Genomic DNA, 24,140 nt, shown 5'->3' with positions numbered 1-24,140 from the left:
CATTCCTAAGCACCCTGAAAACTATTAGGGTCCAACCCAACACTCTCATACTAGGTGACTTCAACTACCCCCTCCATCAACTGGGAAAATTACTCATGCACCAATACACTGGCTCAATAATTCCTGGAATTCATCAGTTCCAATGCCCTGGACCAGCTCATTCTTACATCCACTAGAAGAAGCAATATCTTTGACCTGGTTATTAGTAACATGGGCAACTGTTGCTCTACACCAATAGTTAATTCCTCCCTGGTTAGACCTGCCCACAACTAATCACCGTGGAAATGCACATCTTACTTACACCTCCCGCAATGGTAACCACCATGAAAAAAAATCTCCAAAGCTGACTCTGGACTGCTAAAACCAGAGGTGGCTAACTTCATGGCAGCCATGTCAATGGAAAATAGATGTATGACTGCTGAATCATACACCAATGCACTGTATGAACATGGACTTAAATGCATGGAACTAGCCATACCCAAGAGAACCAAGATGCTCTCTTCCAAAAAAAGTAAGTCAATCTGGTGGTCCTTTGCCATTAATAAACTTAACAACAGAAGGAAGAAACTGTTGCAGAAAAAGGTGAAGTCCCAAGACTGGAAAAACTCCCTTATTAGCCTCAACAAAAAGTTGAGACCCTCATCAAAACCTCTAAAGACAGCTATGAAGGCAGAATTGTGGCAGACACTAAAAACAACCACAAAGCCTTCTATAGTTATATCAAGAATCTCCACAGCAATACCTAGGTTTGCTCTGAGTTACTGCACTATGGTACCTCTTACACTGAGCCAACAGATATTGCCAACATGAATATAACATACCAACATACTGGCTGACAGATTCAGTGTCAACTTTACCTCTCTCTCCCCCCCCCAAAGGACCAATCACAATACCAGATGAATGCCAGGCACCCAGCATTACTGCAGCACAGGTTAAAGCTTTATTGTCCAAGGCCAGGAATACAGCTTCCATGGGACCCGACAATATCCCTGGATGTGTTCTATATGCACTACAAAGTGAACTGGTACCACATCTGTGTGCCCAGTTCAGTCACAGCCTCACCTCAGGCTTTGTCCCTACCGAATGGCACATTGCTACAGTCTTTCCTCTCCATAAATGGGGAGCGACTACAGACCCTGAGAATTATTGTCCCATTAGCCTGAAGAGTCTGATATGTAAGGCTATGGAGCACATCATCATGGACCTAATTAACAAGGATATAGGGAATCTCCAAACTCTAGATCCCATGCAGTTTGGTTTTGTGAAAGGTAGATCATGCCTGCTCAACCAGGTTGCCTTCTCTGAGTCAGTCACCAGAGCTGTGAATGAGGGCAAGGCAGTTCATACAGCCTACCTCAATCTGGCCAAAGCCTTTGATACCATTCCCCACTCAGGGATTATTGATAAACTCACCAAACTAGACATCAACCCTTATATCACTAGGTGGGCTGCAAATTGGCTCACAGATAAAACTCACAATGTGAAAGTAACAGACTCCAAGTCAGACTGCCAACCAATCACGAGTGGAGTCCCACAGGGATTGGTCCTGGGTCCTCTCCTGTTTGGCATCTACTTCTCAGAAGTCCAGGCCAACAAGGAGGGACTCTGGCTGACCAAGTTCACAGATGACTGCAAGCTGGGAGCTATTATTAACTCCTCAAGTGATGTAGGCATCCTACAGAAAGGCCTCACTGAAACCAATGACTGATGTCAAAACCATCGCCTTAAGCTTAATGCCAAAAAATTAGCCATCATCTCCTTTGGGAAAAACTCAGTTCCCATTGATTACCACATCAGTGTGAGCCCACTGAACACTGAAGGCGTTATAAGAGATCTGGGGACACAGGTTGACAGCAACCTCTCCTTCGAACACCACATTGCCACTGTGGTCAGAAATTCCTTCTATGTGGCACATCTCATTACCAAAGGTTTTGCATCAAGGAAGAAAGAGGTCATCATCTCTCTCTACTCTTCCCTCATTAGGCAAGTCATAAAGTATAATGCCCTATTTGGCATGTACCTCACTAGACACATGCAACAGCTGGAAAGGCCACAAAAATACCTCATGAAGAGGATCCTAGGCCTTAAATGCATGTCCTACATGGACAATTTAAGCTATTCTCTGTCTCATATCGTCTACTAACAGGCGATCTCTGCTTGACTTACAAAACCATGTCTGACCCAGCTCTGTTGGAAATGCTACATCTAAAGAAATCCCAATCCCTCCACACCATGCACTCCAGAGACCTTAACCTCATTACCACAATCAACAGAACATGCTGCAGGGACAGGTTCATAACCCAGATACTGCCCATGCTCTGGAATAGACTTCCCATACATGTCAGGCAGAGAACCTCATTGGCCCTCTTCAAGAGAAATCTTGACGAGTGAATGGGAAATAGAAAGTTCACCCCGGGGATCAATTCAGTGGCTCTCCTTGATAGCGGCACTGGGAATTAGCATCTGGTGGCACAATGCCAGGGCACTTATATGGGCAAGGCTTGTAAAGCCTCCAGGATCATTAGCCTAGTACACACATATGAACCTATGAAAATATTTACTGATGATGCCAAGGTGATAATGATATTCATCTACATGAATGATCAGGAAAACCTGCAAGAAAGTTTCATTCTGCTATGTGTATGGGGAGAAAACAGCCACATTAAATTCAGTAGTAGCAAATGCAATAGTATGTACTTGGTAGTTACTAATCATCAATATCATTATGCAATTAACAATGAGATACTACCTGCCTACTGACAGTTCACAGATATATGTATTACGGTAGAAAAATACTTATATTTTTGCAGAAAGACTAATTCACTAGGTAGGAAATGTTTCTGTACCATCAGGGCAATACTAAAGACCAACTATTCCAGGAATAAAAATGTTCGAAATCCATTGCATAAAGCTTTGGTTATGTCTCAGATTGAGTACTATTCTCTGTTTTGTTCATAGTCTCTCAGATACAAACAAAGTGGAAAGGATATAGAAATAATATACTAAACAAATACTCCCAATGAGGTCCCAACCTACACTATGATTCTTGAGCTCCTAAGTTTACATTCACTTTTCTATAGGCTTCACAGAAGTGATTTATTTAAAGTTATAAAAGCTTAAATAATGAGATGCTAAGGGTTATGATGGGTATTACTTCTATGGAACATAATCAGTGGACCAGAAGTAATAATAATCTAACTATGATATCTAAGAAATATCACACAAATGTAAGAAAAGAGCTTAATACTTACAAAGCTATATCATCAATAGTCCAATTTAGCTATTGATAAAAAATGAAGCTGTTAGGAAAGTTATTGTTATTATTTTTTTTACATATCAATATATTGTTGGAAGTTGGTAAGCTTGTTAAGCAAGCTCACCTTTTGCATTAATGCACACCTTTGCAAATCTGGGTTACTATTAAGGCTTGTGTAATTTTTATAAGCCCAGTTTCTAATCCTTTGTAAATCCGTGAGCATCTACTACAGTTTTAGCTTTAGGGAATTTGAAAAAAATATTTTGATAATCCTAATATAAGCCTTTTCTGGTTAATAATGATACTTAACAAGCTCCTCCTTAGGATTTTCTTTTTTAGGCTCTTTATGATCAGTATGGGGCAGGTATTTTACTGATGTTTTATATTTCTCAAATGGCATCCGTTAATCAGAAACTGAAATAGGGAAGCCACAACCCCCATTTTCACTTATTTTGTACATTGAGCCTTTGACTGGTTGATAAAGAGTCCAACGGCTGAGATGATAAAATCAACAAGCAAAGGAGTGCACTTTTGTTGGAACTGAATTCATCCTCAAGTCTTGATGAGTACCTTCATGAGGTGGACCCTGTTTTTACAAAACCTCACCAAGCTGACAGTAATATGTAGACTGCATTTTACTGAGCATACATCTTGGACAGATGTAGGTTAGAAAATAAAAAAAAGACAGCTGGGTGTACAAGTCCCAATATAAGAAAGTGCCCAATCCTGGTAGGTGCACTGGTGCCAGGACTGGAAAAGAATGACAGTGTAGAATCTTCAAGACACAGAAACATTTCTACAATGGGGTTAGGCCAGGCTCAGGGGGTGAATGCCCCCTGTTGTAGAAGGAAGGAGTAGTCCACAAAAAAAAAACCCACAAAAAATGACCGGCCCAAAAAAAAAAGGCATAAGGATGATACAGTGGACTATTAAGAATAAGAAAGAAATTATGCATTGTTACTATTATTCAAGAAGCCCAGAATTTCCAGGTAGAAGATAAATGAAAAGATTAAGAGAGAAATTATTTGTACAAGAGAAAACTGTCAGAAGAATCAAATGCAAATTTGTGATCATTAATACAAGAAATTTATGAACAACATTATAAAGGCCAATAAATCTTGGGCTGTTTGGAAAAATAGGTGACTTAGGAAGTGCCAAAATATAAAGAACAAAATCTAGAGATTTTTGAAAGGTATAAAAAGAAACATGGACATGGGAAAGAAAGAAATATCTGGTTTGATGCAATATTTATGCAAAGGAAGAAGCCAAACTAATAAATACAAGAAAGCAGCTCCAAAGATATTTGAAGAGAAATATAGGCAAAGGCACCCAGATATAGAAAATTTCACAATACAAAAAATAAGATCACAAAGGGGAACATAGAACAAAAGATTAATAAAATAAAAGTTAAACAAACTGAAGCTGCAGTTATGGAATATCTGTGAAGTGAAGGATTTAGTGTAGAAAGTCTTACACAGGCTATGTCACTGCATGATGGAACAATGAGTCCACATAGTAAGGTGAAACAGGAGGAGTAGAAGACATTTAAAGAAGAAATTTTGAAGTGGGAAAGAAAAAGAGATTTAATATGGTGCAATATTTATGTAAGGGAGAAAGCAAAACTAATCAATACAAAAAAAGCAAATACAATCAACACAAAAAAAGCAGCACCAGAGATATTAGAAGAGAAATACAAGCAAAGGCATCTGGATATGGAAAATTTTACAATGCAAAAAATAAGAAAACAAAGGGAGAATTAGAAAAGAGGATTAATAATGGAGAAGTTAATGAAATAGAAACTGAAGTTATGGATTACCTGCAAAGTGAAGGATTTAGTGTAGAAAATCCAACTTTGATGACATCACAGCATGATAGAACAATGTGTCCCCAAATTAAGGAGAAACTGGTGAAATGGAGCAAGCATCCGATCAGTTGTCATATGAAGATAATTTGGATCCTTCAGTAGGAAGCCAGTACAAAACTTCAGTTGGAGTTGCACAGCAAGGGAAGGAGCAGGAAATGGTGGCAACTCTGACAAAGTCAATGTTGTGAAGTGATAGCCCAGTGAGTTCCCATATGAAACAGCAAGAGATGATGCAGTATGCAGCTGAAGAGAATATGTCACAGGAAGATGTTTTGGAAATTTCTGTAGAATACCCGCCCACAGGAAATGGAGAACAAATAATCTGCCCTTAGTTTAGAAGAAAATGATCTAAGGGAAGAGTTGCTTGATTTAATAGAGATGGGTAGATGTATTAAGGTCAATGAAGAAATAGCTTACAGAAAGTCAATAAGACCAACATGTAACAAATTTGATAAAACAAATGAATGCAGTAATCAACACTGCTCACAGAAATTTGTGTGATCTAACAGAAGTAAATAGGATATATTACTGTGCAGCTAAGTTAATAAGATACATTTTCAACACAAAGACACAGGGCAATAATGGAAAGGAAGGGAAGAAATCAAATGCAACCATGGAAGGATCAAATAGAGAAAACTATAAAGCAATTAAAATAAGACTTGTCACTGTTAGAAGAGTACAGACTAGACAATTTTACGAAATGGTTTGACTGTTTGACCTTTTTTATCCTTTGATTTGGATGTTATTTGGAATATTTTGCATTCATAGCAATGTTATTTTCATTAGGCTTGTTTTTAAGCTCTGTTTCTAAAGTGTGGCCAAACAATCCACCTCTGATGTGCTGATGAGTTAGAAGAATGTCAAAACATGGCATGGTAGCACCTATTGGGCTTGGATTTATTGATCTAAATACACCAATAAAAACTTAAAATGGTAAAAGTTAAAAGTCATGGGCATTCAGAACCCATGTGGTTAAGACACTTGTATGTCTTTAGGGATCATTTGCATATATCCTATGCATGCCTATCAACCTTGTAATGCAAGAAATCTGTACAGAGACAAAAATTATAGAGGTGGGCTGTAAACATCCCAAAATAGGGACAGATTTTAAATATTATGCCTGTAAACTTAGAAAGTTGCTAGAATAATAGGTTTTACACTAAGAAAATTTTTACAAAAATATGAAACCTGAAATTCAATGTCTGTCATTATTTAGTGACTTCAATCCTCAATGATTTGGCAGAAAACCACAATTTTTATGAGGAACAGACCAAAAATATGAGGCAAAAAAATCTGGACATTTTGTGAAAATCTGGACAGTTGAGAGGTATGATCCTGTGGAACTCTACTACAAGAGATTTAAGGTATTACACATTGAAGACTCCAGCTTTGATGGGTCTTTCCCATAGTTTTTAATAAGTGGGCTGTGTTTGTGGACTTTTTGCCCTTTGGTTTTTGATTTAATTTTAAATGTTAGTGTAAATCACTTAAAAAGTTAATACAACAGTAGATGTTCATATCAACATGCATTTTGTGAGCTATTGGAAGTATAAAACGTATATCTGGCATTATTGTCTAACAGTAATCCTCAGTGATTTACCAGAATATCAAAAAAAATGAGAGACAGGGTAAAAAGATAAACAAAATCAGAGACATTGAGTAAAACATCAGACAGTTGAAAGGTATGGATAACAACTGATAACCATAGGTCTCATATATCCAGACTTTTGCAGAACATCCCTGATAGCCCTCATATTTGCTCTGTCCTCTGTAAAATATATTATTAGTTGCCAGTTAGTGGTCTGAAGAAACAGAATACTTTCTGTGAAAGCTCTTACCTGTTTTAGTCAATAAAAGCTTTTTGGATTCTGAGTGTGAATCATTTGTACAGCCGTGTTTGGTAGGTATCTTTTAGTCTTTTGAACTTTGTTGCTGCTGTTGAGAACCCAACATTTACTGAGTAGTCTTTGTTTAATCTTTGTAAAATATTTTATTGCTGTACTAAGGGAACATGCAGAAATCTCAAATCCTCTCTTGGAATATATTCAATTTACAATGGGCATGCTGGATGGGCTGTCCAATCAGCATGCATGTTTCTGAATACTAAACACCCTTTATTGCATAATGCCCAGTTTAATGTGGATGACATGTCATATGGGAAATTCAGTTAAATTACATTACATGATTTCCAGGAACTTAAGGAAGGGCTTGGAACCTTTGAAAATGTGCTCATATGGTTTACTTCACATGCATGTTTTAGTGTTTGGGTAACAGGATATCTAGTATATGACAAGCAGCAGGACACCCCTCCCCACTCTGTTCAATAAGTAGTGTAGGATCTTTTATTTACAGCTCAGGTGCCACCTACTCATTTCAGTAAGTGCAGTGAGATATTTTATATCCAACTTAGGTACCAGCAGCTCCAGCAGATGTGACCTCATTGGAAGGGCAGGGTTTTTGGAGTATGGCAACACCTCCACCACTATGTTGCACTACTGTGTAAGCCCTGAAACATAAATCTAAATACCTGGTGCAGCCTGGAATACCAAAATGCTGTAAAGATGGAAAATAAACATGAAAATGCACTATGGAATGCTGGGGATATTCTGCAATTTCTAGGGCATAAAGTACCATGACTTTAAGTTATTTTGGATTAATATAGGGGTGTGTGAGAGCCCGTCCCAAGCTCTGTTTATCATTCTGGAAGTCCCTGTCTCTGTACACTCACTAGTAGAACAAAGGCTGTGCCAAGAAGGTGCAAGGTTTACACCAGAAAGTAGAAAAAAACAATCCAGGAAATTAGTGTGCAATTAGTCTGTATGCCACTGAACAACTGGTGGGAGCACTCAAATACCTAAAGAAATCAATAATTGGTAAGAAGTTACATTTCAGCAGAAGTCATTTACAAGAACAGTGAAGCACAATCAGGAAAACAGAGGAAGGCTAGAGAGACGAGAAAAAATGGTTTAGCAATCAGATTACAGATACACAGTACACCTTCCCTCAAGAAATATAGATCTAAATCCGACATTATGTTCAGCGATGCAGGGGGCAAACAGAGAGCAGTTCTAATGGGATATATAAAGAATTATATTACTTATTAAGTAAAAATGGCAGCTAATTTATTAAGTGTGATAATGTCCGGACTAGACTGGCCACTTAACATGCACACATATTTAAAACAGGTCAATAGGCTATATTGAAAGTCAGTTAGTCATAGCCAAAAAGCTAAACAGGTAATTCAACTAAAATATTATTATCTGGGGCATGATATTACCCTCTTCCCAAATGTGGTTTTGTGTCTTTTGTACTTTCCAATTTAATAACTATGCTATAAAGTTGCTTACTTTGCTCCCAGGCTGATGAATTTTAGCTTTGAATGACCAAATGAAAATAATTTGAAACAACAGAAAAAGCAGAGTAATGGTTTGTCTATTGTGATTGAGAACTGCACCTCACCCTCTCTAGCTCTCCATTTCACCCCTCATTTCCAATTATTCTTGCCCTTTAAAAGATTCCATGTTTTGTTCTGTGCTATCCAGTCTTGACATTCACTCTTTTGTCTGCCTATATCTGATAAAAAATAAGTTTGCATGTCAAACTTGTAGCTTTGCTATTCATTTTGGTTTGTTTACACTACAAAGAATATAACTGTGTTCACACATCTCTCAACTCAGTTCAACTGCTTTACATTTTTTACTACCATTTATATGTTTTATTAGCTCAGTTGTGTGTAATGCCTAGATAGCAAATGACAGCCATCATCATCTGTTCTAACTGCCAGCCAATCCCCCTTAATAATGTTACAGAACTAAATCACATGCACTTTCCTTACTACCCTTTGTAAAGGACAGTGCAAGCAGCTACAGCCTTTCCTTTTATGACTTCCCTTCCATCGTTTTCTTCTGTATTTTCTCTCTCTAATATGTTTGTTAAATGTTTCTATTACATACTCTGCATACTAGTCCACTGGAGACCTTTCAAATGACTCATGTTGTGAAGTAATTACCTCATGGTTCTGATGTCTGCCATCTTTTAGATACAGGCCAGAATTTGTTGGCCTTGGCTGATTACTTTTTTTTACTTGTTTTTTATGGTTGTTTGTTGTGTTTTAGCTACACTGTGTTTTGTTTTTTTCTGTTCTGTTCTGCTGGTTTATGCTGCACCCCCCTCTTCCAAGCATGTATATAGTCTGAGGGTTCTCTTTTTCTTGTATAGCACCTTTCACTTTCCAAAACTAAATCTCTGCTTCCAGCTGCTGGCATGTGATGATAGCTTTGCAAAGTCCCTCCTAAAGCTGGCTGACTTATTCCTCTCCATATTTTTTGAGTTGTCTACAAAGATGCTGATTGTGCTTTCCTCACCTTGCATGATATGCACAACAAGCACACTGAATATCACAATATGAGTATAGCCAGGATTTTTCGAATGTTGATCAGCTTGTACATTAGGCTATAGTTGCTCTACCATCTTGTCTCCTCCCAAGATAGTGTATGTATCTGGACATCATACCCTTTCAAAAGAGAAAAAGCTCATTGAAGTAACACATTTAAGCTAAGTGAAAACCAACACAGACAACCAGGAAATAGTCATTCTGCTGCTTAATACAAAAAACATTGTAAATATACAATTTTTCTTAAAATTCTATGATATCTAATTACAAAAAAAAATCATAATCATAATATGTATGGCATATGCCTGGCTAATACATTTGGAGCACAGGTCTCAGAACCAACTCCTGTGGCATTTTCATTGCTAACCTTACTTTCTCCTGAAAATACCTTTGTACTGTAACCCTCAGTTTCCTGCCTTCCAGACCTTTGTATCCATTTGACTATTTTGCTTCTGACAAATGCTGCTTCCTTTTAAGCTTAGATCTGATCATACTAAAATAGCTGTTATATCAAAGAAGCAGTGATTCATTGGCAGGAGCACCATTCATATTTTTGTTGAAAGCTTTTAAACTAAGTACAAATGCAACATGACCTGAAATGCTATTATCACACAGAAAAGAATCCAACACTACAAACATAGCACTCCTAATTTGAGTGTGCATCATAAAACATTGACTACTCCGGTAGAGTAACCTCCAGAATTTGATTGTTCTGAAATTGAGTTTAGAAATGACTCAGCCCTCCTTGTTTACTATCGTAATACCATTTTGTTGTCAGTGTTGAGATTAAAGTAATGCAGCTATTCATGCCTCCTGTTCTCCAGTCACATACCTGCCATTTAGATAAAGTTATTTCAAGCCCTCCCTGTGGAGTCATTACCAGATTAAAGCATTTTTCAGAATCAACTCTTAATCCTGCAAACAACTAGCAAGTGCAAACTGCCTAGTAGTCTGTTGCATAAGAATATTACTTTTATGAACACCATCAGAACTCAAAGATAAACTACTTTTAGAACAAGTTTGCTGTAGACAGATGCAATGGTTTTACTGTACTGCTAGTTCTGAAATATCAAGAGCTCAGTCACTAGGGCAGAGTTTTTGCTTTACACAACTTTTTATCTGCCATAGAAAATCTGAGCACAACAGGGCTGCTTTGTGTTTACATTTTATTATGTTATTACCTTTATGTATTTCACTGAATGAGTGACCTGATCATTCTCAGATTTTTGTTTGTGTGCTGGACACAAGGAGATAGGTGAATGTGGTACATATGAACAGTTAATGGCAGCCAACCAATCCTCACATTGGAATACCCAGGCAGAACCCATACAGTGGTAGCTTTAAATGCATTGCAACATTTACTCCTGTCTTCAATGTGAGTGTCCAGCGTTTTCTAATCTTATCTTTGCATCACAGCATGTGGTGCAGAAACTACTGAACAGCACCTTTACGCTTTAGGGAACATATTCTTGCTGTATTTCAAATATAAAAACAATTTTAAAAAATATGATTTCCATACACTGACATAACTGAGGAAAACAGTAAACTAACTTCAGTGCATCAGTGTAAGAAAAACATGGGTTATGTCCACAGACTTTTATGGGTGCACCACTGCTAGATGCAACACAGGTTACCCTAAGATACCATCACTGTGGTAAATGCAAAGGTTATTTTGGCCGTGATTTAATAAAAAAAGATTATGAAGGTCTTTTATTAAAAATGGTCCAAATACATAACTATAGACAAGTGTAGAAATGCATTGTAACACTTGACTCATCAAAAGCTGCATATCCTAGCATCAGAAAATAATTATAGTAACATAGCCCAGCAATACTGATTTCTGAAGTCACTAGCTTAGAGTCACACATTTTTCAGATAAAGATGGAAGGATTCTTGTTACTGGTACAAAGCAAGCAATAAACTCAACTCCACAAATGCCTTCTTATAATTCTTTAATGGTACTGCTTTACTGACTTAACAGGTTTTTCTAGGAAGCAGTGATAATATGTTTAAGAAACAGCAGAATAAATTACTCTGATAACTAAAATGTGTGACTTATCAGTTGGACCTTAGTGAGGAAGTGTAGCTTAATTTTGCACAGGTACAGCCTTTGTGAAAATAATTAATACCATTATCTGTCATGTCACAAGTATACTGTTTATATTTCCAGAATTATGCACTAACATTTGTATTAATTTGGCAGTCCATGTGCTTTCTAGAAATTAAAAAACTTTCAATAGCTGCAAACATGTAGGTTTCAGTATCTATTATTCTCTCACCACAGGTTGCCATGGTTCATTTCCCACATCAAGTCAGTTATACTTTCACAAATGTAAAATTAAAATGTCCAACATGTTTATTTTGGATCCTGCTACATCTGTAAAAGAATGCTATATGCATAATGACTATATGAAAACAAATAGTAAAACTGAATTTGCTCTTATAGAAATCAAATTTTTCTTGTTGATCATAAAGCCCCCTGGTATATATAGGGGATTAAATACTTATATTTCATAATCAATTCTACAAGTGCTATATATTGGGAAAAGGGATTGCTTCAACTTTAGTAATCATAGGCAAGCAAAGCTTTTGTGAAATGACCAACAATAGATTTGTACAACTATGATATATCCTTGTATCCTAGTTCTATTTAGGTTTATTATGGAATTACATAACATCAGTAGATAAAAACTGACTATACACTCTCCAGCACAGTCCTACAACATAAGTTTAATTTTTCAGACATATTGCAAAAAGGTAATTTCTTTATTTTTCTTTCTTTCTTTCTTTCTTACTTTCTTTCTTTCTTTCTTTCTTTCTTTCTTTCTTTCTTTCTTTCTTCATGCATTCCATTCTTTATTTGAACATACCTTTCTTCCTTTGGGTATGTTTTTCCTCTCCACCATTTCATCATTCCAACCACTTTTTGTTTACTTTGCTCTTGAGTGTGAGTAAATCTTGTGTTATTATGACTTTTTTGCTACCAATTGCAGAGCTAGTCAAGATGTACCTGCATATGAACTCAAACAATGCCTATGTAAAAGTGCATATGCTGGCTGTACAATGCTCCACTACATTAGCTGTAACCAACAGATAAAATCTAAAGAGTACACAAATCAGTAAGAAAAGACATTAAATATATACTGCCTTTATATGAAAACTGGAACTATCACAGAAGATATAGTAATTACTGTTAGTGGGGAAATTTACAGAAATGTTACATTAAAGAAACCTTGTAAATTCATGTATCATAGAAAATTCATTATTGGAGTATCACAGGTGCGTGTGATGCAGTTATCTGTTTACTATCTCCTGACTGATATGGGACTCAAGATGGTGAGAACAGAATATCTGATCTATTCATATATTTGTGTGCTACAGTAATTTTGCATTTGTATATGGGGTTAATAAAAGCCATTTTTAAGGTGAAACATTTTATTATGAGCAAACCTCTTGAACATGCTAGGTGATAAGGAAATATTCGTTGAACACTCAAATTAGTGTGCATATTATACACGTTGATGACAACTGACAGCTGTCTTACCAAAGTTTCATTGAATGACTTGAAAAGGCATAATTTATGCACATTATAGTCAAATACTACATAATATATTTTTGTACATCAGTGAAACATTGCAATTCACATGATGTGTCATATGCATTACTTTGACTTTGGATTTCAGCTATCAAGAAACTACTGACACTTTATGTCAAAACCTTTCACAAGATTAGCAGTTAAATTTGTTTGAGTTTTGCTGGCATCTGGCATAAAATATGCAATCATGAACATTGCAGAGTATGAAATTTATTATGCACATTTTAACAATTGCAATTGACTGCTTTTCCCACAAGCCATATGGGCTTATGTTGTATTATACTGTACTTTGGCAGAGTCTTGCAATCCTATTAATGAAACAAAGACTCAAAAAGTGCAAAAGATCCATTAAGTGAACTTTGCTTATTTTCCAGGTCAGTCACATAAAGTGCCAACAACAAAAATTGTATCTTCTACAAAAAAAAAAAAAAAAAGAGCTCTATAGAACTTTCTGCGAGTGGTAAGTTACTAATTAAGACTTTCTATAATAGCAACTTATACAATAACTGCTCATTACTATTAAGAACCACACCCATTGATTGGATAGCCCAACTAGCATGCCCGTTTTAAGTCAAGCATATACCAACAGAAAACATATCTGGCCATGCGCGTATTCTTGAGGAGCCAGACTTTTCAAAGTCTATATTAGAATCTTGCTGAGCATGGAGCCATCTTTAAATTTCTAGTCTCCCACCAGGACACAAGTGCTCTTCAGCAATTACATTCTGCTTGCCGGTAAGCCATTAGACCTCAGGAATTTGTTTTAAAAGTGTTAAGATTTGTAAAGTAATACTTACTTTTTTCTCTTGTCTTGGTTGGCTCTGCCCCACTCCATTCGCCCGCGCTAACGCTCGGGCTCTCTCCGCTCCCTTGCCCTGCCCCCTATTCCATCCCGCCCCCACTACCTCTTCATTTATAGTAATCACAGCCACACCCAAAGCTCACCCTCACATCACCTCCACCAATCACAGCTCCTCAAGTCATATCACATTATACCACACCAACTTGCTCCACACAAAATACTCCCAATCACTCTTCATTCCCACTAGGCATTTTTTACATCACCCACACTACTTCCCCATCCACATATAATGCAACCCTATAATTCCTATTCAGACCTCCCACCTAGAAACAACTTAAACTTTATAACCATGACTATCACACAACTAAGTCTAGTCTGTCTTCTCATAATTCTTTACAACACCACAAGTTATCACTCTAGCAATATCCCTAAACTTAGTAGCACAACACTGCATTATGCACTCTCATATACAGGCACCACACATTATAATAATAAACCTTGACACGGTTATAAATAGAACGTGCTGGAGGGACAGATTCATCACCCAGAGACTCCCTATGCTGTGGAACAAAATCCCGGTACATGTGAGGCAGAGCACCTCGCTGGCCTTGTTCAAGAGGAATCTTGACCAATGGATGGGAGATCGCAGATATACCCCAGGGATTACTTCAGTGTCACTGCTTGACAGAGGCACAGAAAAATGATAGGCATAGTTTTTATTCAAACTAAAGGGGTGGCGAAAGCCACATAACTATGGGCTAGGCTTATAAATGCCCTTGGGCAGATAGCCTAGTATGAACCTATGAACCTATGAACCTATGAACCTATGAACCTATCTGCTCACAGTTATTCAAGAACTACATAACGGACCAATTCAGAACTAAACACATATGCTCTCATTCCTACTCCAAAAAAACACAGTACTTTCTCACACTCCTCACCAAACTCCAACATCTGTATAACCATTTTTAACTCCAGGCTCACCATAAGTGGGGATATCCACCCCAACCCAGGCCCAAATCCATCCTGTCCAACGCAAATGTCAGAACATACACCCCCACTTTCGTCATCCCTGGGCAAATCAATGACAGCAGCAAAACCAACCATCTTTTAATGCTAAATATTAATATTAGAAGTATCAAAAATAAAATCCCTGAACTCCAGGCCATAATAGTACACTACTCCCCAGACATAGTTGCTTTAACAGAAACCTGGCTAAATAAAAACATAGCTAACTCAGAAGTTCTCCCTACCGGCTACAATATCATTAGACAAGACAGACCACTTCGTAAAGGGGTGGAACTGCCTTACTCTACAAGTCCAACTTAACTGTCCATCAATTACCAAACACCTACCCCTCCCCCAATAATTGGGACATACTTATCTCACAACTTCAACTTCACCCTAAAAAGGTCATCACCACAATTGTGATCTATATTCCACCTGGTAATACACCTGCTAACCATGAAGACTTCTTATCCTGGTGTTCTTCCACATACTCACAAGAAGCCCTTATTCTGGGGGACTTCAACCTAGATTGGCTCACCTGTATATCAGAACCACCAAGTAATCTAATAAATCTCCATGGCTACCAGCAGCTAGTCCAAATTCCAACTAGATGTGATAAAAAATCTAAAAGGGAATCCATCCTTGACTGGGTCCTAACTAACAACCCCACATTGTACCCTCACACAGGCAGTCTCCCAGACACCTTAAGTGACCACAACATAATATACTTTATACGTAGTAGAACAAGCATATGCAAAACCACTAACTACATATCCACTAGAAACACAAAAAAAATTCTCTCCTGAGGTCCTCAACACTCTACTCTGTAACTGTGACTGCACCCCCCCTAAAAATCCTCCTAACTGACCAGGCTGTAGCATATTTCAACAAAACATTTCTACAACACCTAGACACTGTCGCTCCATTACGCAAAATCAAGGTTAGAACCTCTACAAACCCCTGGCTCAGTAAAGAAACCAAACAAATCCTCAAGTCCAGAGACACTGCCTGGCTTTACTATCAAACAAACAAAGAAACACAAAGCCTAACTAAGTACCAAGAACTGTGCAACTGTGCAAAAAAATGCATTAGGCTGGACAAAAAATCCTACTACACAACATTACAAACTAAATACCAACACAACCCGCAAAAATTTTGGAAAAATGTAAACCAGCTACTAAAATCCACCCAAATGGCTACCCCCAAACCAACCACCCCTGACACTAAAGTTCCCATGGAAACACAATTCAACTCCCACTTTGTGAACTCAATTCTATCCTTAGTATCACAGGACAGTTCCTTCCTCACTATCCCCCCTCAACACAAATAACACTAATACAAGCTTTACCCTCAAAACAGTTTCCACCACTTCAATCAAAAGCATGCTCTCCAAACTAAAAACCTCATCAACAGCAGCCGACCTACTCCCAGGCTATTTCTTGAAACTTACAGCAGATGCTATTGCTATCCCAGTCTCCACTCTCATAAACAGATCAATTGTTGAAAACTATGCGCCCAAACTCTGGAAAATATCCTGTGTTACACCCATACATAAAGGTGGGACCTCCACTGAACTTAATTACTATAGACCCATTGCTTTACTCTCCCCCCTGGCCAAAATCCTAGAAAAATGCATCCATACCCAGATGCTAAACTATCTCCTAGACAGCAACATCCTGTCACCTACTCAGCATGGTTTCAGACCTGTCCATAGTACCACTACAGCCCTCCTCTGCTTCACAGACACAGTAAACCATCTCAAAAATGAAGGCCTACAAGTGTCAACTCTTTTTCTGGATATGTCCAAAGCATTTGACACAGTCTCACACCAAATCCTGCTAAACAAACTAAACCAATATAATCTATCAAATTCCACTCTTACCCGGTTCCAAAGCTACTTAACTGACAGGTACCAAGCTGTGAAATGGAAAAATTCTCTCTCTCCTCAGCTGCCCATAACTATAGGAGTCCCACAGGGTTCTATCTTAGGACCACAACTATTCACAGTCTTCACAAATGACCTCCATACCTCCACACAGCATGCATCTATATTTCAGTATGCAGATGACACTACCTTAATCTGTGCTGCACAAAACAATCCCACCCTCCTGCAAACAACTCAACTAGCATTTTCTGATGTTGAAAACGTCCTTACCAAAGCCCAACTTATCCTCAGTCCAAAGAAAACTCAGCTTATAATTATAACCAGTTCTAACAAAAACACTAACAGTCAATTCACTATCTACTCCACAAATGCTACTCCAATTGCTCCAGTGGCACAGGATAAGCTATTGGGAATAACCATAGACTCCCACCTAAAATTTGATAGTCATCTCAACTTAACTATTAAAAAAGTACATGCCAAACTGGGGTCAATCTACCGTATCAAATCATTTCTTACCAACAACACAAGATCAGCCATTGGTTGCTCCCAACTTCTATCCACCCTACTCTATGCATCTCCCATTCTGACTAATCTCAACAAAACTGAACTAAGCAAAATGGAAGCCTGCTATAACAGAATTGCCCACTTTGCTGCAAATTGGTCATACAGAACTCATCACTGTACTGCTTTGAGACAGCTCCACGGGCTTGAACTGCCCAACCTCCTAACCTACAATCAGCTCTGCCTCTGTCATTCTATCTATTACCTCCCCAATAAGTGTCCTGCCCTCAAAAACCTAGTACAACATCACTCAGCCAAACGGCCTCTTAGATAATCAAGCAAACTACTACTAGAAGTCACCAACAGCTACAATAGCTTTGGAGATGTCCTATATAGTAGCTCAGTGGCTAAAAAATGGAACTCTGTCCCTACTAGCATTCAAAACACATCATCCAAAGCCTCCTTTAAAGACCTCATCAGGCAACATCTCAACCAAAGTTGGCAGTGCCATGATTGCTCCCCAGGCTAGTGAAAACGGACAACATATACATACTAAATCTAGAACACTTGATAATAGTTTTCAGTCTTACTCACAAACACTGGCTAATCTACAATGTATGTACTGTACCTGTGTACTATGTATGTATTCTACCTATGTTCCAAATTTCAGCTGTACACCATAAATCTATTAATTACCTTTATTTTTAAAATTAATATTGTTTTGTTTGTTTCTCTCCACTGTAACTGTTTATGTGCCGCATACCACTGTAAAAACATGTGTCCTGTAATTTGTGTGTATACTGATCATTGTCTAAATAACTAAATGTACCTGTGAACAGGACCGATTTAATCTAGGCAGGTGCATTGCTGCAAAACTGTGTTGTTGATTGGATAGGTTTCTGTTCCTCTACCTTTAATAGCTAGTGTTTTCTCTGTAATCTGTACAACTGATTTTTCTCACCTACCCTCTCAGTTCTTGTGGTGGTTTTAAGTCTCGGTGGCTTTGAGTTGCCCACCTCTGGTATAAAGTTATACTGGACACTCCCCCCAAGTCACATTACATCAGCTCATTCTACTGTTTATAGTGAGAACTTAGCAAAAGCCCACCCCTTAGCTTCTGAATATTGAATTCCATCTTCGCTTTCTACTAAAAAATAAAAAAACAAAAAAAAGGGTTTCCTGCCTTTCCTGGAACTAGTATAGTCCAGATGCAAATTTGCTGTATCCAGGGCTGTTTGTAAGCTTCTGAGTGGTGCCAGAAAGTCTGCTCTTCAATTTTTCCCTTAGCTCTGATAGTTCTCTCCTTTCCTGCACTTTTACTAGCTTATTAGTCTAGCATGTTACCAAACTTCTTAGAGAAATTATTTTAGCACACAAAAGTTCTACCAGCACTAAACGTTCTACAAGGAAACAGCTCCAGTACTTATTATTAATGCCCACCCCTCCAGGCATGTCTAAAGGTCAGTTTCCTGTGCTTTCTCCTATTATCCTGGTGAGCTTGGGCATCCTGAGGCAGTGTAGCAACTGCCTCATGTACACTGACAGCCCTCTCCTCTTACCGCCCAACACTCAGACTTGTGAGAGATGCACTTATATATCCAAATTAGAAACCAGCGCTCTCCAGCTAAGACTGGAATAGCTGGTCAAGTGGAAAAGGTCAGCACTTGCACCACACCACATGGAACACATAGCCCTCCAGAACACACACCAGCACTGCCTTCACATAAAATCACAAACCTCACTCCCACCTTTGTGGAGACTTTCAATAAAAATCTACCCAAACAGCAGAGACCTCCAAGGCAGAAATGCACTTGACCACCACAACACAACACTAATCACAAGACACATAATTCTCCTAAACAGTGTGCCACTCAACCAAAGCCCCTAAGGCAAAACAGCATGCCCAACACACTAGTCATAGGTGACTCAATAGTGAGGCATGCTGATGTCCCACTAACTAGGTTGAATAAGGAAAAAGTAACAGTCAGCTGCCTGTCAGGTGCCAGGATCTACCACATAATGCATGCACTCAGGTCCCTCAACAATAGGTAAAAATAGGACTCTTTCATTGTACATGTGGGTGTTAATGACCTGAGATGCACCTCCCTGGACTACATGAAAAGAGACATGGAGGAGCTCTCGGATTATGTAGACCAGGCGGGTATGAACTAGCCCTGAGCAGCCTCCTACCATCACCCAGAATGAAACTGCAGTACAAGCAGAAAATGATTAATTTCAACAATTGGCTAAGTTTCTGGTGTCATTCCAAGGGGATCCAGTATCTGTCTGCCTGGGATGACATGATTGGCAGACCTCGATGCTTTGCCCAGAGATGGCCTACATCTGTCACCCCTGGGGTTCCGGATACTGGCTAAGGCTCTTGCCACCCCTATAGTGCAGTTTTTAGGCGGTGTTCCAAAGACCAAATCACCACCATAACAGCTAAAAATAAATGCAATCCGAGGGTCTTGCTGCTCAACGCTAGAAGTCTTAAACTTAAAATTCACTCGCTTGAAGCACTCCTTAAAATGGAGAACACTGACATTTGTGCTGTAAGACAGACCTGGTTCAAGGCAGCAGAAAGCACCCTGCACTACCAGGCTATAACTCATATCACACCTTTCGGCCCCAGAAATTGGTCCGAAGCGCCAAAGGTGGTGGTGTTTCCATATTCATAAAGGATGCGCACACCTTCAGACTGGTAGCTCAACATAACGCATCATAGATACTTCAGGGGCAGCTAACATTGGGTAAGACAGCAATTCAGGTCATAGCCTGCTATAGGCCCCCAACCATGACCCAAGACTCACACTACACATTCCTAAGCACCCTGGATAATAGTAGGGTCCAACCTAACACTCTCATACTGGGTGACTTCATCTAGCCCTCCATTAACTGGAAAAACTACTCATGTACCAATACGCTTGCCCAGCATTTCCTGGAATTCATTAATTCCAATGCCCTGGACTAGCTTGTTCTTACCCCCACTAAAGGTAGCAACATCCTTGACCTGGTCATTCCTAACATGGGCAACTGTTGTTCTCTAACAATAGTCAACTCCTCCCTGGTTAGATCTGACCACAAACTAATCACCTTGGAAATCCACATCTCTCCCACCCCACCCCACCACCCCCGCAAAGGTAACCACCATGAAAAACTTTTCCAAAGCTAACTTTGGGCTCCTAAAACCAGAGGTGGCTAACTTTATGGCACCCATGCAATTGGAGAACAGCTGCATGACTGACAGATCATACACTAATGCCCTGTAAGAACACATACACAAATGCATGGATCTCGCCATACCCAATAGAACCAAGATGCTCTCCTCCAAAAAAAAGGAAGCAAATCTGGTGGTCCCCTGCCATAAACAAACTCTACAACAAAACAAGGAAACTAATGTGAAATAAGGTGATGTCCCAAGACTGGAAAAACTCCCTTATCATCCTCAACAAAAAGTTGAGAACCCTCATCAAATCCTCTAAACCTAGCTATGAAAACAGAATTGCAGCAGACAGTAAAGACACCACAAGGCCTTCTATAGTTATGTAAAGAATCTCCATGGCAATACCCAGATTTGCAAGGAGCTGTTGCAGAATGGCGCCTTCTATACCAAGCCAACAGATATTGCTAATATACTGGCAGACAGATTCAGTGCCAACTTTACCCCCTCCCCCAAAGGACCAATCACAATACCAGTAGTTTGCCAGGCACCCAGTATTACTGATGCACAGGTTAAAACAGCACTGTCCAAGGCCAAGAATACAACTTCTATGGGACCTGACAATATCTGTGGCTGTGTTCTACATGGACTACAAAGTGAACTGGCACTCACCTGTGGGCCCTGTTCAATCACAGCCTCACCTCAGGCTTTGTCCCTAGCAAATGGCGCACTGCTACAGTCATCCCTCTCCACAAAGGAGGAGCAACTACAGACCCTGGGAACTATCACCCCATTAGTCTGACAAGTCTGATATGCAAAGCTATGGAACACATCATCATGGACCTAATAAACAAGGATAGATATCAGAAATCTCCAAACTCTAGATCTCACACAGTTTGGTTTTGTGAAGAGTAGATCATGCTTGTTCAACCTGGTTGACTTCTTTGAGTCAGTCACCAGAGTTGTAGATGAAGGCAAGGTGGATCATACAGCCTACCTTGATCTAGCCAAGGCCTTTGATACCAATTTTCACTCAGGAACCATAGAAAATTTCACTAAGCTAGCCATCAACCTCTATATCATTAGGTAGGTTGCAAACTGGCTCACAGATAGAACCCACAGTGTGAAAGTAGCTGACTCCAAGTCAGACTGCTGACCAGTCATGTGTGGAGTCCCACAGGGTTTGGTCCTGGGTCCTCTCCTGTTTGGTATCTACTTTTCTGAAGTCCAGGCTAACACGAATGGACTCTGATTGACAAAGTTCATGGACGATTAAAAGTTGGGAGCCATAATAAACTCCCCAAGTGATGTTGACACACTACAGAAAGGCCTCACTGAGACCAACTGATATCAGAGCCATGGCCTTAAGCTCGATGCCAAAAAATGTGTCATCATCCCCTTTGGGAAAAACCCGGTTCCCATGAATTACTACATCGGTGGTAGTCCACTGAACACAAAAGGCGTCATAAGAGATCTGGGAACACAGGTTGACAGCAACTTCTCTTTTGACCACCACATTGCCACTGTGGTCAGAAAGTCCTTCTATGTGGCACATCTCATTACTAAGGGTTTTGGATCTAGGAAGAAAGCGATCATTGTCTCTCTCTACTCTTCCCTCATTACGCCATTCATTGAGTACAATGTACCATTTGGCATGTACCTCATTAGACACCTGCAACAACTGGAGAGGTCGCAAAAGTACCTCACAAAGAGGATCCTAGGCCTTAATCACTTGTCCTATATGGACAGACTCAAAAAACTCCAACTATTCTGTCTCATATTGCCTACTTAGAGTCGATCTCTGCTTGACTTACAAAGCCATGTCTGACCCAGCTCTGTTAGAAATGCTACATCTAAAGAAATCCCAATCCCTCCTCATTACACACTCCAGAGACCTCAACCTCATTACCAGAATCAACAGAACAAGGTGGAGGGACAGGTTCATAACCCAGAGACTGCCCACACTATGGAATAGACTTCCCATACACATCAAGCATAGCGCCTCACTGGCCCTCTTCAAGAGAAATCTTCATGAGTGGATAGGAAATAGAAAATTCACCCCGGGGATCATTTCAGTGGTTCTACTCGACAGAGGCACTGGGAACTAAGGTCAGGTGGCACGATGCCAGGGGCTAGGCTTACAAAGGCTCCAGGGCCTTTAGCATAGTACACACCTATGAAGCTAGATAAAATATGTGCACAGTGGTTATAACAAGACAGGTAAGTATTAATATACAAGATATTTACACAGAAAAGTGACTACTAAGATAGAAAATAAAATAATTATTAACAATAATTATTAAAACTCAGCCACTGGGGGATGCACATGCCAGTGTATTTCTTTGTGCCAGTCCCAAGCCTGGATAAGTAGGGAGGATTATGTCAGGAAGGACATCCGGGGTAAAATTTTTGCCAGATCAAATATGTGGACAACTCTACAGATTTCCATACCAGAACAATCGCGGCCTCGGTTAACAATGACTGCCTACACTACTGTTAGTCAACAGGGTGCTGGTGGAAATTGGGCTACTGTTGGCCCAAGGAGAAGGAGAAGAAGAGGGGGAATGCATGCCCAGAGGCAGGAGGAGAGGAGGAAAGTTAGGAGTGTGGAAATGAGCGTATGAACTTTGAATGTCGGCAGTATGACTGGTAAAGGAAGAGAACTAGATGTTATGATGGAGAGAAGGAAGTTTGACATATTGGGCATGCAAAAGACCAGATGTAAGGGGAACAAGGCCAGGTGAGTTGGAAGCAGGTTCAAATTGTTCTACCATGGTGTGGCCGGGAGGAGAAATGGGGTAGGGGTTATCCTGAAGGAAGAATATGTCGCGTGTTTTGGTGGTGAAAAGAGTGCCAGAGTGATATTTATGAAGCTGGAGATTGATGGTGTGATGATGAATGTTGTTAGTGCATATGCCCCGCAGGTTGGGTGTGCGATGAGTGAGAAAGAAAAATTTTGGACCGAGTTAGATGAAGTGGTGGAGAGTGTACCCAAGGGTGAGAGAGTGGTATTTGGAGCGGATTTCAATGGGCACAGAAGGGATGAGGAGTTGATGGGTAAGTATGGTGTTAAGGAGAGGAATGCAGAAAGTGAGATGGTAGTGGATTTTGAGAAAAGGATGGACATGGCTGTGGTGAATATGTAATTTAAGAAGAGGGAGGGGCATTGGGTGACATACAAGAGTGGAAGAAGATACACGCAGGTGGATTATATCCTATGCAGGAGACTGCAAAGTGGTGACAGGAAAAAGCATAGTTAGGCAGCATAGGATGGTTGTCTGTAGGATGACATTGGTGATCAAGAAGAGGAGGAGAGTGAAGGCAGTGCCAGGGATCAAATGGTAGAAGTTGAAAAAGGATAACTGTAAGGTAGAGTTCATGGAAGAGTTAAGAAAGATAACAAAAAATAAGAAACAACTTCTGACAGAGTGGCACTTTCACCTGCAAAGTTTTCTGGGCTTCATCAGAGTCCAAGAAGTAAGAAAGGCATTGGTTGGCCATGAATAGCAACCAGATAGCTGAGCAGCCACAGCAGATGTGGTAAGGGAGACAACTAGAAAGGTGCTTGGTGTGACATCTGGACAGATGAAGGAGGACAAGAGCCCTGGTGTGGAATGAGGAAGTACAGGAGAGTATACAGAGGAAGAGGTTGGCAAAGAAGTGGGATTGTCAGAGA

Source organism: Protopterus annectens, chromosome 11.part0 (assembly GCF_019279795.1).
Source record: "Protopterus annectens isolate FY-2018-M chromosome 11.part0, PAN1.0, whole genome shotgun sequence".
Lineage (NCBI taxonomy): Eukaryota > Metazoa > Chordata > Ceratodontiformes > Protopteridae > Protopterus > Protopterus annectens.
Note: the sequence above shows the minus strand (reverse complement) of the source record.